Here is a 14,765-nt window from a genome sequence, read left to right as displayed (position 1 = left end):
CTGCTAGAACTTTGGGGAAGAGGAAGAACAGCAGGCGCATCTGAAGTGGACCCGCAGAGCTCTCCCCGCCGCATTAGGATTTCAGACCCTCTTTAACTTCAGTTCGGGCCACGCTTATGAATGACATTGCCAAGTGGGTAGGCCAGGTACATGGTTTTAAGGAGAATGAAATGTCTCTTCGTGCTGCTTCCTAAATCTGATTTGAAATGATGGATTCTGCCCTGACAAAGGCAGAGAGAAACTCTTTGGGATTTTATGAGGTAAGGTATTAGAAAGTTCTGTGAAATGAATTCCACTCTCATCTGATTTCTGTGTCCAACTGTTTGGGATTCACAGTTGTCTCTGCCTTTCTTTTTGAAAAATTCTTAATGCTGTCCCCTCCCAGCTTGGTTAGGGACAATTATTAACAAATTCTGTAGTGCATTCATCACATTTAGTCATTTGACATCTCAACATAGGAGATCAGTGCTGGGATTAAAGCTTTTGTAAAACTTTTACAAATAAAATGCAGTCCCCTCACTGAATTTCCAGAGTCCCATTGGTTTTAGATGAATTATTTTACTGTGAAGTTAAGTACAGGTTCTACCTACAAGAATGCTTTTGAAAATGGCATTAGACTGAGTCCAAAGAGGTTTCATGACAGCTCATCTGCCTTTGGAATAATAATGTTTTTGATGGATTTAAAAACTCTTCTCTCAGGGAATGAGATGTTAAAACAGATTTATTTATAATGTAACATTTTTGTGGACAAGTATTCATTCATAGGGATTCACATTCTAGAGACTAATGATTTAACAACAATCTTACAACAAAACTTTAACTCAAGATTAAAACCATGTTTTTAAAAAATATTTTCTTGTGGAAACTGTGGCAAACTGGCCCAGTCTTCTATAGACCTTATAAATCTGCTTCAATTAATTGTTTAAAAACTGGGATGAATGCAGGGCAAAATTTCAGTTCTATTTTAATTTTTTCAAATTAGTGTTTTTGAATCAAAAAAAATGGGGGGGGGAGGGCTATATGCCAAAAATGGTTCTCAAGGCGGGGTGGGGATGTTATTTTTTATTGTCATAAAGCATATAATTGGCATTTAGTGCCTGGGAGTTGGGGATGCTTAACCATTCCTATAATGTACTGGACAGACTCTTACAAAGAATTATCTGCTAGAATGCCAGGAGCATCCTTAATGAGAAACATTGATACATGCTCAGTTTAATGAAAAGGAAGTTGATGATCTGGTAAAGATTCAGGTGAGCAGTCTAATCTCTGGGAAGGTTATCCATCTTCTGATCAAGACACTTTGGGGAAGGGCCCAAGGGAGTAGCCACTCGGCAAAATTATTCTTTAGAATCAGTAGCAATAACTGTTCCAGAAAGATTGCTCCCACATATTTCTTATTAATATTTTCATAACTAGTTTGGATTAGCTCCAACAAGTATCTGGTTCATTTCAATAAGGGCAACCTCCTTCTTTAAATAAAGTTATCTATTACAGTTTCCAGTCCTTATTATATGAGCTCATTAAGATCAAAGGAGTAATTTACCCTGAACCAAAGGATGATTTGGTACTAAACATTATATTTTATAATGGTACATTTCTCAATCTTCAGTTATCATGTGCAATGTAAAAGTAACATCCTGGAAGATCTAGAGGTTGCTTTTAAACTTCACTTAGTATTAGAAGGAATTACCTATGAGTGAGAGCTTAGTGTATGCATGGCATTTAAAAAAATAGAGGAAAGAAAGGAGGATATATAGTCAAAACATTATAATTCCTGATGACTTTTTATACAAAGTGCTGTGACAGAGATTCCCAAGTTGAAACTGTATTCAAAGTCTTGGATTTATTGTGTAGGGAGATGAGGGCACGTCTGCCTGACTCTTTATTAAGCCAGGCTTAAAGCTCATTGACAGCACTTTCAGCTCTGAGTGACCCTCCATCCAAGAACTGGGCAGTATTCAGACACTCTGTGTGGGAGACTGTGCTACACGGCGTAGTACATGGCATAATGTGCAGTTTCTGTACATACGGCCTCTGCACTTTTGCTGCCTGGTCATTTGGCATCCATTGCTTAAGAAAGCAGAGTCTCCAAAAACATAAAAATAACTATGCTTTTGTGTTTTTTTATATTTTTTTTATGCTTTTGTTTTAATTTATTTATGAAAAATCAGAATAAGACTGTCTTTAAAGGAAATAAATTTAAAAAGTTAAAAGGAAAGAAGTTGAGGAATTGTGCTTTTGAGTATTAAAAACATAGCACTCTTTAAAAAGGATGAAATAAACACTTACACATGTATCATAGCTCCTAATATGAACCAGGTTCACATCCTGTACACATGTCCTCCTCACACCTTTCTGAGCTAGGAGTGCCATTATCATTTTATAGAATGGGGAAATGGGGTCTTTGCAGTTTTAAGACTTGCCCAAGGTCATACATTCTGTAAATGGGAAAAATGGAATTTAAACTCAGGCCTGCTGTTTCTTGAAGTTCTGGGATCTTAGCATCACACAGCAGCCACAGCCTGGTAACACCATTATCAAGCAGCATACTACTTTCATTGCACCTGTAATAAATGATGTGTACCTAAAAACAAAAGCCATACTACACACCATCTACAAGCTGGCCCTGCCTGTCTCTCTGATCTCATCTTCTCCCACTCTTGGCCTCATCCTTCACTCTGCATCACTTTGTTGTTCCCTGGGAACACAGTGGGCTTGTCCTGTTTCAGGGTCCTTGCATTTTCGTGTGTTGCCTTTTCCCAAATCTCCCAGTGGAAAGCAGTCTCACTTCATTCAAGGCCCTGTTCAAATGTTTCCCTCATCAACCTACATAAAATAGTACTCTCCCACCACTCTCTCTCCCCCTCCCACTCCCTGGCTGTCTTCCTTCAACCCATGTCACCACCACCTGACATTACGTTGTCTCTACTACACTACCTGACATACACATTATTTTGTGTCTGATTATTCATCGCTTTTCCCACTGGACCAAAATCTCCACAAGGAGAGGGACTTTCACTGGCAGAGAGGGGATGCTCAGTAAATATTTGTTCAATTAATTTTCAGTGATTTTCATTTCCATCATTACTTCCGTAATTGTTTTCTTTCTGTTTTTAGGCCTTAAAGTCTTCCTTCTAACTCTTGTTAGCCTGTCATCACCTTGCCCCACATGATGGACCTTTAGAAAAAGATCATTTACCTACTCTTTCTCATGAAATTTCTTTAGCAATATGAAGTCTTGTTCTAATCTGTCAGCTTTGGTACCAGGAAGGGGATTGAAGCATTTTAGTGTCATCGTTATAGAATATTCATATAGGACCTAATAGAGAATCATGTGCCAAGGTGTTTACCAAGCTACCATGTGCTGAACATGCTTGACCCTTTGAAAGAGCTGAGGCTTACATTCTCATTGTTAAAGTGTAATCGCTGGAGGAAATATAGCCATGCAAACTGTGATGGGGAAAATTATGTTCTGACAGCAATGTGTGCTTCATGAAGACATTGGAAATTTTTTTTTTTTTTTTTTTTTTTTTTTGGTGGTACGCGGGCCTCTCACTGTTGTGGCCTCTCCCGTTGCGGAGCACAGGCTCCGGATGCGCAGGCTCAGCGGCCATGGCTCACGGGCCCAGCCGCTCCGCGGCACGTGGGATCTCCCGGACCGGGGCACGAACCCATGTCCCCTGCATCGGCAGGCGGACTCTCAACCACTGTGCCACCAGGGAAGCCCGACATTGGAAATTTTTAAGCCTCAGATTTTATAAAGATCACCGAATTCCTGCTGATATTTCTAACATGAAATTGGCTAAAACTATTACCAGTTGCATATTCTGTTTTCACAATGATATTTATTATAAATTTTTAGAGTAGCCAAATTAAATAGATTATTTGATATAAGTAAACTTTTAATAATTTTTTCATTTGAGGTATTATCAAAGAATTTGAGTTTCCTATGTTCTATATAGGACAGTATTCAGTTGGGGAAAAAGTAAATGTTAATTTAGAAATGCTCTGAAAGTCTTCATCAGGAAAAAAACTTGTTTAAGATGTTTCAGAGGCCTTTACCAGAAACTGGTTATGTGATCTTAAGTAAGCTAGTTCATCTTTTTGTGCATTTGGTGTGATGGACTATAAGCTATAAACAAAGTTGAATGTCAACTCAGCATAGCAATGTGATTGAATTAATTAGAAATTCTTGTTATAAAGATTGAGAGTTTAAATAAATTGATCTTGTTAAGTTAGTCTAGTAAGGCTTAGTGTGGAATTTGCAATATTGTCCTTGCTTTTCTCTATTTTGAACAGGACAGAGATCTCTTTAAAAAGGCTTTATGCATTCCTTGGTGAGAATTTTATTTTCCTCCTTTGTATATTTTAACAGTGTAATACTGGTATTCAGTTAATGCCATATCATCATAATTAAAAGAAGACATGACAACCTCTTTTGTTCAACCAAATATGAGCACCTACTATGTGCCAGGTATTCTAGTTACTTGAGATACATCAGTGAACAGAATAGACAAAAGTCCTTGACCTCTTGGAGTTTACATTCTAGAGAGAAAGACAATATACAAGAAGTATAAGTAGATTATATAGTATGTTAGATGGTGTTAGGGTTATAGAAAAGAAATTGAGCGGAGTAAGATAGTCCAGGAATGCTGGAGACAGGGTAGTTTTAAACCGGGCAGTCAGGGTAGATTTCATTGAGACAGTGATATGCAAGCAAAAAAGAAAAATAATTTAAGGAGAGGATTGATGCATTAGGATATACTGGGGGAAAGATTCAGACAGATGGACCCTGAGGCAGAGTCCTGACCAGAACTTTGAGGATATTGTAAAGGAGGAAAAAAACTTTATTCTCTTAGGTTTGGCTACTGGCCCTGCAAATCAGACTGACAAAAGACAGATTAACAGGAAAAAGAGGATACACATTTTAATAGATGTTAAAAATTTTATTTCTACTTGCATGAAGCCTTCTTGTATATAAAATGAAGACCCAAAGAAGTGGTTAAATTCAGGGGCTTATATGCTACTTTACCAAAGGACAATAAATTGTGGAGAAGTAACTAGACAAAGGAAGGGCGGTTGGCTTCTGTGGGTGGTAAATTGTGGGAAGGTAAATATATGGGGGAAACTAATGGAAGATAAGGGTTATTTAGGAAGGTTTGTTACGCAGACTGAAGTTGGTTCCTTCTCCATTGATGAGTAGTGATTAAGAGTCATCTTACTCTTCCTGGTATGGGAGAGGGAGACACCTTTACGGATGGAAATTTATGTCTTGCTTTTAGACATAAAGGGGGAGAGCAGAGGGCTGATTGCTTTCAGCTCAAAGTGGCATATTTTGGCCTGGCATACTCTTAACTCCCTTCATTACCAAGGAGTCCAGTGCAGCTGGAGTGGAGCAAACGGGGAAGGGGAGAGGGTAGGGAAAGATGAGGTCAGAGCTCTAATTTTTTGGGGGGTGGGGAAGGGGGCTGCCAGATTCTGTAGGGCACTATTAACCTCCAAAAAGACTTTGAATTTTACTCTGAAAGAAACAGGGATCCTAATGAACAAGAGGTAAGACATTTTCAATATGTAAACATTACCTATGTTTAAAGTGAATTCTTCTGTAAACCCTCTCTGACTGAAACTCTTGAGAGTTATTTGCTAAAATGAAGCCAAGTGTTTCCTCTCACTGGTCTGTTGGTGGTTCCCCCCTTGTCAACTGAGCGTTTAATTGACTAGTTTAGGATCAGGTATTTTATACAGGAAGTTGCTTAGCAGGGCCTCCTGCCTCTGCCTAGCATGTCTGGAGGTCTGAATGTTGAGGAGACCCCTCAGGGGTGTGATTAGGACTTGGCTATAAGTTATGTCACCCAGCCTGGATCTACTGAAACATATAACATTCTTCAGATTGGCCTGCACCACCCCTGGTGAGGCCTCCTGTAGAGGAGACAGCAGTAGCACACCTCTCTCATACAGCGGTGTGAGTGACAGTGAATCAGTATATGAGCCTCACTCTTCCCGCCCCCCCTCGCCAGTGTTCCCTTCTTATCGGGGCACACGCCCTTCAGTGCAAACATCCCCAAGGCCAGACCTTACCGACTTGCCAGAGGGTCTTCTCAGCCTCTGTTGCTTTTTCTGTCCTGTAATGTGCCAGTGTCTTTTTCTCTCATCTCTGGCACATTATAATCAGCAAACCTTTCTGGTATCTATCAATATAAGAAAATATTCAAGTGGCAGTGGGCGCATTCTCATTTGATAGCATGGTGTCATCATTGCAATCCCTAAATATGTCCAATACTCACACTCTTTTTTTTTCCATCCAGGGAGGTGTCAGTGTACAGAATTGGGCATCTAGGGACATTGGGTTAAAAACAAATGCCGAGTGTGCCAATTCATGAAGTTTGTGAGTGAATTCTCATAGCACTTAATAAGACTGGTGCTCTGTTTGGTACGATCAGTGGTAAAGGGTCACCCCCTCACCCGCCTGCAATGTAGTTCAGATCTCAGCCACTATCAGAGTTTTGCTCTCGCATAACTTGCCTAGTGGGATTCCATAACTTGCCTAGCACATGCAGGTGAATTTGCAAAGTTTTAACAGTCAGGCAGCCCCTGTGAAGATGTGTTTTTGCCCAGGTCTAGAATGATCATTTTGATTCAAATTGTAGCTTAGGATTGCTCTAAATCCCAAATCCTAGACAAGGCATCTAATTTCTGAGTGTAGCTGGAAGAAAGCCAGGCCTCTTTATGATCCAATCTCAGGACATAGGTATATTCAATTTTTATCCGAAAAGTAATTTAAAATCAAGTTAGATGTTTATGCCATTTTTCAAGAAAATGTAGGGAGGAATTACTTCAAAGCAAAAGAACATTTGTAAACATCATTTTTCATCTGTCAGTCTGTCACATGGCATCTTTCTTACAAAATTTCTTATCTTTTTTCAAGTCCCCTAGGTTGACTGATAGAATAGTGAGGACTTTGAATACTTTTTTTGTTTCTGTTTTATCTCCAGTATTGTATGGAGGTTTTGGAAATATTAATATAAACATAGAAACATTTCCAAATCCCAATTATTTTGGATATGTTTAATATGTCTGGCCATGTCTCCTGTATATGCCTATTTCTGCAATCCAAAAGTCATGTACAGAAAAAAAATTAATCTTTAAAAGATTGTTTTCACACTGACCTCTGTGTGTGAAATATTACGGGGAAGGAAGAGTTTGAAGCATAAAAGACTTTATGCTTACGTTATTTTAGGTTTTTGTGGCATTTTAAAAAGAATTCATTTATTTTTTAAAATTACTCTTTACAATCATATTGTAAGTTAATATAATTAATCCTACTTTTCCAAGTAAGAAAATGATAATGTCATGGGACCTAGGGAACAACAAACAGTAACTCTTACCACTGAATTCAGCTCTTAACATGCCACTTGTTTGTTGCTTCTGATGACCATTTATGGAACCAAAAAATGAACCTTGGGAGACAAAACAATATGTCTAGAGAACAGCGAAGCAAAGGAATGGATGGGATACCTTAATGACTGGCTTAAATGTGTAAACCTCTGAAAGGATATCTCCATCTGCATCTCCCAAAGACACTTCAAACTTGATAGATCCAGAGCCATAGTCATTATACACGGTCACAGAGAATGCTGATCATTCCCCCTCGGTTCTCCTTTAACACTTTATAAAGTATGCACACCTCTATCATAGCACTTTTAACATCGCATTGTACCTTATATGCCAGTCTTCTCCTACTGTACTGCAAACTCCTTATGGCAGGAAATGGATGTTCCTGACCTTCATAAGACAGTCAATAAATTCCATTCAGATGAAAGAAGGAAGGGAGGGAAGGAGGGAGGAAGGAAGGAAAGGAACAAGCTAGCAAATGAGAGGGACAATGGTCAATGAGATGTGCATGGTCCACAGCATTGCTATGATTGCTCAGTTTCTCTGGAAATTACCATGGAACAGATTTTTTTTCCATGTGAGGTGTTTGTAGTACCTGTAGCAGAATCACCTGCTTGGGGTGCTTCCTAAAATTCAAATTCCTGCATCCCGACTCAAACCTACTGAATCAAAGTCAGCATTTTTGAAGGAGCCCCCAGGATATTCATTGTGAGCAATGGAGTTGGGCAATCATTGCCCCAGAGGATCAGTTAGCTAAAGGGGAAGGTAGCCAATGATGATTTGTGACCTACTGAATGTGCAGGAGATGTTGGCAAATCTGCTTATATAGAGATTTTGTTTAAAACCCCAAGGTAAAATTATGTGGTTCTCATTAAGGGAAGGGGACTATTTCTCACCTAATTAACCAAATTTCTGAGAAAATTCTCTGAGCTACTATACTCTGCAGTTAATAGAAGAGAGTTAGTTCTGTGTAGTGTAATCTTATATCCCTACTCCTTTACTTCTGGGTCCAAACACTTCGTTTCTCCCTTGGAGAAGCAGACTTAACAGAAGTAATTCCAGTATTAAAAAAAAATTAATTGGAAAAGCCCTAGAAGAGTACAGTTGATGCTTGAAGAACATGGGTTTGAACTGCTCAGGTCCACTTATGCATGGATTTTTTTCAATAGTAAATACTGCGGTACTATGTGATCCACGGTTGGTTGAATTGCAGATATGGAAACTGCCTGCGGGTAAGGAGGAACCCCATCCGTATGCAGAGGGCCGACTCTAAGCTGTATGTCGATTTTTGACTTCAGAGAGGGGCGGTGTGCCTAACCCCTGCCTTTGTTCAGGGGTCAACTGTAATTTTAAAAAACACTATATGAAATCATTTTCGGAAAGTATCGTGGATTGCTAAAATAAGGCAAGAGTAAAGATTTTCAAAAGGTTTCTTGATCATGTTCCCACAATATTCACAAACAGGAATGAAAATTATATTAGAAGGATTTTAGGGCTTTTTGGGTGTGTGCTTTGCCTTTTTATTTACAGAACATGTACTGCCAACTAGATTTATAAGAGAACTAAGAATATGTAAGAGACATGAGTGGACAAGCTTCATATAAACCCTGCCAAACAAAATTAGATTTAGAAAAGATATTTAGGTACATGAATTAAATATCTCCAATGTTTCTTGTAATTATATTCCAGCTAGAAAGTTACCTAGGTATCTAGAACATACACTTCTAGAATACAGACTCCATTGTAACTATAACAGATATTTTAATGTTAGTAAAAGGGAAATAAAAATGTGGATGGGAAAGGGGGCAAGGAAGACAACGGTCCAAGAGCAAAAGCAGACAGATATGTCTCATGGAAGCTGACGTGTTTCTCGGTTGAGAGGAAGAAGCTAAAGGTCAAGGTGAGAGAAGGTGACTGATGGAAGGGTTTGAGTCAAGGGCACCACCATAATGGGGGGTAAAACCCTGGGCAAGAAAGCAAGAAATACATGTGGGTTCAGAAAAGATGGCAGTAGGGAGAGGCAGAAACCAGGGAAATGGGGCTTGATGTCCTCCATGTTCTAGATGCCATAGGGTGCATGGTACCCTGCTGTAAGTCAGAGGGTGGAAATTAGAGGATGTGAGGACAGTGAGACAGATTTGAATAGCTCTTAAGAGAAATGGGGAAGGGAAGTGGCCAAGTATAAATGGAAAAATTGATAATTGGCTTTAAAGACCAATGACATTTCTTTGATCTATCAGAATCTTTATTCAATTAAAGGAAGAAATAGATGTATAATTATGTCTATACGATACATGTAGGGAATTTAGAAGGCTTTCTTTGGTGTACTATTTTTATACTCAGTTATTTTTCTTCTTTGGAGTTGGGGGCATTTTAAAAAGATTGAGTCATCTAATACAGATGTTAAATGAGGGTGAAGAAAACCAACTTACACAATCTGGGAAAAAATATTCTGTCCTCAAACATCCATAAAAAAATAGACCTGAACAGAAAAATGCTGTCACTGAAAAGATGTTCTTAGGCTAGCCTAGAACGGAGTGCAACCTAAATGAAAGTGTTAACCTACTTAAGGAAAAAAAGGTTTAGTCTGAAGGACAAGTTAAAATTGGTCTTCTTGAAACAAAGACAAGGGATGAGTCATTCTAGGTATGTTTTAGAATCGTGCCACCAAGGCTGGTCAGAGCTCTACTGGCCCACGTCAGTAGGAGCTGGAGCTGTGGTGGAGACTGTGAGAGCCAGCACAAAATAATTTGAACTCTGTGCCACCACACTGGTTTATTTCTAGGTATTTTACATTTTCAGTTAAGAGTAGCTGCCAGTCGGTAGCAGGAGTGCTAGTATCTGTCAGGGATGATGAATTTTCAGAAACATAATCTCACTGGAGAAAGATTTCCATCTAGAATAACCAGAATATTAAGCAACTTGGGTAACTTCTAAATGACAGACACTGTGCTTGGTGGGGAATAAGACCTTCCCCATGAAGGTTTACAGATTTGTTTCTTGCTATGGCATTTGGGCTTAAAAAAAAAAAAAAATCAGAACATACCCATCAAGCTTCTGCTCTGGGCCTGTTCATCCTAATTCTGACCCATTTCTCAACATATATGGGACATTTGAGTTCCCTGTGGGCCTGAATACTCATGGTACATTTTTGACATTTTGCTTCAAGGGGCTAGCCTTTATTTCTTTAAATATCATATACTTAACCAAATGAAGTTGTCCACATAGCCTATGAACCAAAGATAGGAGTAAAAGTCAGAGATACATGTTTTATCCCAACCCACACAAGCTGGTGGGTGAACCGAACCCCTAACTCTAGGTCTCTTTCTTGGTGAGGAGTCTGGGGAGGAAGCACCCATAACTCATCCTCCCTTATTTCCAACTTCTGAGACCAAGGATGGATATTCGTGCAATGCAGTATTTCTACCTTGAAGTGAATATAACCGGCAAAGAAAAAGTTATTAGTGGCCCTTCTTGGAACAGGAGATGCTGGCACTGGTTCTCTGTCAAAATTCTCCTCCAGGGAACATGTAAGGGGTTGTGTCAAGCCTCAGGCATCACTTCTGCGTGGAGCTCAGTCCTCTCACGATATCTCCTGATCCCATTACCCCCACCCGCTCCTATTTCTGCTCCTCAGTGCCCCATCTTCCCAGGGTCATTACGTCAGAAGTGTGTACTTGGTTTGACTTAACTGATGGCTTGGGGAGAAAAAGTTTAGTAATAGCAGAAGTGCGAACCCTCTAACAGAGAGGTCACACTTTACCAAGTACAAATTTATTAATGTTGCTTTTTATCATTGTGATCCTAATGCATGCTCCTTAAAATGAGATTTGATGTTGCCTCATCTTTCCTGAGGCCTCAAGAGGAAACTGACACAACAGTATTTTCAGAAAATTTCCCATGTGCATAGCCGTGTTTTTTAAAAAAAGCATTTTGAACAGCTGGACACCTTCTACTCCCTATACCTGTGTTCTGTTCCCTTCAGGGTCCAGTGCCTTGCATGTGACCAACAGCTAATACAATACATTTGTTTGTGAAAACATGAGGGTCCCTGTCCCTATGCCAGCGGCTCTGCCCAGTATGTTTTAGAAAGGAAGAAACTACCTTTGTTGACTAACCTGGAGAAGTGATGCAATCTCAGCGATTCTGGGTCAAGTCAGGCGTGATGCACCTAAATCACTGAGTGATTTTTAGGAAGGTAGTTGTGTCTATTAGGAATTGTGTTCAGCTGCAAGTAACAGAAACCCAACAACAGGAGCTTAAGTAAATAGGAATTTATTTTTGCCTCGGTAGCAAAAAGCCTGAAGGCCATGCAGGGCTCAAAGGATCATCATGGATGCTTCCAGCTTCTTTCTCTGCCATTCTTAGTATGTGGCTCTCATCTAAGGAGAGGGGAGGGGGGAGAACAAAAAGATTATTGAGTCTGTCCTTTTATCAATCAGGAAAATAACAGCTTTCCAGAAATCCCACCCAGTAGAATTCTACCTACGTCTCACTGGCCACATGCCACCCTTGGCTGCAAGGGATTCTGGAGAGGCAACTATTTTTAACTGGGCACATTGTTACCTCGGACAGAATTGGGGTTCAGTTGACAAGGAAGAGGCTCAAGGGATAGGCAGTGAGCAGGGTCTGCCCTGAGGAGCCACATGACATCTTTCAAATCCAGTTTTAGGTGATTGTCTGAGTGCCTTCTAAATGTCAGTGTTGTGGTTCTATTTTTGTGATGGAATGGAGTGGATCGCCTTGCATTGTTTATCTATGAGGGGAGGTGATGCCCTGAGTCAGTTATGCCTTTCCGTTCTTAAAAGAACAGTGGCTGCTTCTTGGCCTTTTCACGATAAAGAATCTTTGACTTATACTGTGCTGATTACAGGTAGCAGGAAAGGTCCATTCCTCCCAAACTTCTTTGACTTCTGAATGTGATGAAACCAGTGGGCCCCAAGGACAAGCACTGGATTGAAATCCAGTGGAGCTGGATTATCCAACCCCTCACCTGGCCCACTTTCTGTTCCTTTTATGCTCATAAGAAGTGAGGTTTTTCTTAGGACTCTTCCCTTGGGCTTGGGACCTTTTCTCTCCTCTCTTATTTTAGTGGATCTCTTACTTCACCCTCTCGGCTTAATTCCAGCTCTCAGTTAAAGTGTATCCCTAATCTTCCCTCCTGGGAAAGGGATTTGGGGAAGCAAATGAGGTACATCTGATTTTAAGAGCCAGTATCTCTGCACACATTTTTGTGTACCTATAGAACTCTGAATGGTCTCTTTTTCCTGTTTTTAGTTTCATTTCCTATTCCAGGGCCCTAGGACAGAACTTCAAACTAGTGTGATGTAAGCAAGTTAAAGAATATGAATCCCTTGGGCTTCCCTGGTGGCGCAGTGGTTGAGAGTCTGCCTGCCGATGCAGGGGACACGGGTTCGTGCCCCGGTCTGGGAAGATCCCACATGCCGCGGAGCGGCTGGGCCCGTGAGCCATGGCCACTGAGTCTGCGCGTCCGGAGCCTGTGCTCTGCAACGGGAGAGGCCACAACAGTGAGAGGCCCGCGTACCACAAAAAGAAAAAAAAAAAAAAAAGAATATGAATCCCTTCCACCTTCAGGGTGGGGCAGAACCTGGGGCAGCCAGAGCACCCCTACTATAATCTTAAGTTGTAAGTGTCTCTTTCATGTACTCCAGTGTGTCCTACAAATATTACCATTTTCTTAGTGCCATGAGGTCAGAGAGCTTGGAGAATGCTACTTTCAGGCTGCTCTTTGGATCTGTTCTTTCTATCCTTCTTCCTCTTTCCTTTTCTTGTATTGACTCAAGGTCTACTGCTACCGACCTTTTGTAAACGATTGTCCTAGCCAACCTGATAACTTAGTTGGTGTCTGCTGAGCACTGTCCATGGCCAACCTGTGCTGTGTCTTGACTCAGTTTCATAGCTCAATGTCTGTTTGTTTCATCCCATCTTGATTCTGTTATATTCTACCAGGTTTGCTCTTCCTTTTCTTTCTTTTTTTTTAATTTAACATCTTTATTGGAGTATAACTGTTCTACAATGGTGTGTTAGTTTCTGCTTTATAACAAAGTGAATCAGCCATACATATACATATATCCCCGTATCTCCTCCCTCTTGCGTCTCCCTCCCACCCTCCCTATCCAACCCCGCTAGGTGGTCACAAAGCACGGAGCTGATCTCCCTGTGCTATGTGGCTGCTTCCCACTAGCTATCGATCTTACATTTGGTAGTGTGTATATGTCCATACCACTCTCTCACTTTGTCCCAGCTTACCCTTCCCCCTCCCTGTGTCCTCAAGTCCATTCTCTACGTCTGCATCTTTATTTCTGTCCTGCCCCTAGGTTCTTCAGAACCTTTTTTTTTTTTCAGATTCCATATATATGTGTTAGCATATGGTATTTGTTTTTCTCTTTCTGACTTACTTCACTCTGTATGACAGACTCTAGGTCCATCTAGCTCATTACAAATAACTCAATTTCATTTCTTTTTATGGCTGAGTAATATTCCATTGTATATATGTGCCACATCTTCCTTATCCACTCATCTGTTGATGGACACTTAGGTTGCTTCCATGACCTGGCTATTGTAAATAGAGCTGCAATGAACATTGTGGTACATGACTCTTTTTGAATTATGGTTTTCTTAGGGTATATGCCCAGTAGTGGGATTGCAGGGTCATATGGTAATTCTATTTTTAGATTTTTAAGGAACCTCCATACTCTTCTCCATAGTGGCTGTATCAATTTACATTCCACCAACAGTGCAAGAGGGTTCCCTTTTCTCCACATCCTCTCCAGCATTTATTGTTTCTAGATTTTTTGATGATGGCCATTCTGACTGGTGTGAGGTGATACCTCATTGTAGTTTTGATTTGCATTTCTCTAATGATTAGTGACATTGAGCATCCTTTCATGTGTTTGTTGGTGATCTGTATATCTTCTTTGGAGAAATGTCTGTTTAGGTCTTCTGCCCATTTTTGGATTGGGTTGTTTGTTTTTTTGACGTTGAGCCGCATGAGCTGCTTGTAAATTTTGGAGATTAATCCTTTGTCAGTTGCTTCATTTGCAAATATTTTCTCCCATTCTGAGGGTTGTCTTTTCATCTTGTTTATGGTTTCCTTTGCTGTGCAAAAGCTTTGAAGTGTCATTAGGTCCCATTTGTTTATTTTTGTTTTTATTTCCATTTCTCTAGGAGGTGGGTCAAAAAGGATGTTGCTGTGATTTATGTCATAGAGTGTTCTGCCTATGTTTTCCTCTAAGAGTTTTATAGTGTCTGGCCTTACTCTTCCTTTTCTTTTGATAAAGGATTTTATAGATGGGAGCTCACCCAACCCTTTTCTTATATATCATCTCATTGCTGGTTGACGAACAATCGTA

General features: G+C 40.2%; 1 protein-coding gene across 11 annotated transcripts in view; it reads left to right on the top strand.

The window, feature by feature from the left end:
• The window catches only part of HECW2 (HECT, C2 and WW domain containing E3 ubiquitin protein ligase 2), a 433,118-nt gene that overhangs the window by 231,670 nt on the left and 186,683 nt on the right, over window positions 1-14,765 (top strand). The window contains exon 1 of one of the 11 annotated variants that reach the window (XM_033400327.2): window positions 62-260. The exons of the other annotated variants lie outside the window; for them this stretch is intronic. The gene's annotated coding sequence lies outside the window, so the exon portion shown is untranslated. Of the gene's footprint in view, window positions 1-61; window positions 261-14,765 lie in introns of those variants that run through there. 11 annotated transcript variants of the gene reach the window in all.

This window comes from Orcinus orca, chromosome 7, assembly GCF_937001465.1.
Source record: "Orcinus orca chromosome 7, mOrcOrc1.1, whole genome shotgun sequence".
Classification (NCBI taxonomy): Eukaryota; Metazoa; Chordata; class Mammalia; order Artiodactyla; family Delphinidae; genus Orcinus; species Orcinus orca.
Note: the sequence above shows the minus strand (reverse complement) of the source record. Positions and strands in the feature narration are given on the sequence as shown.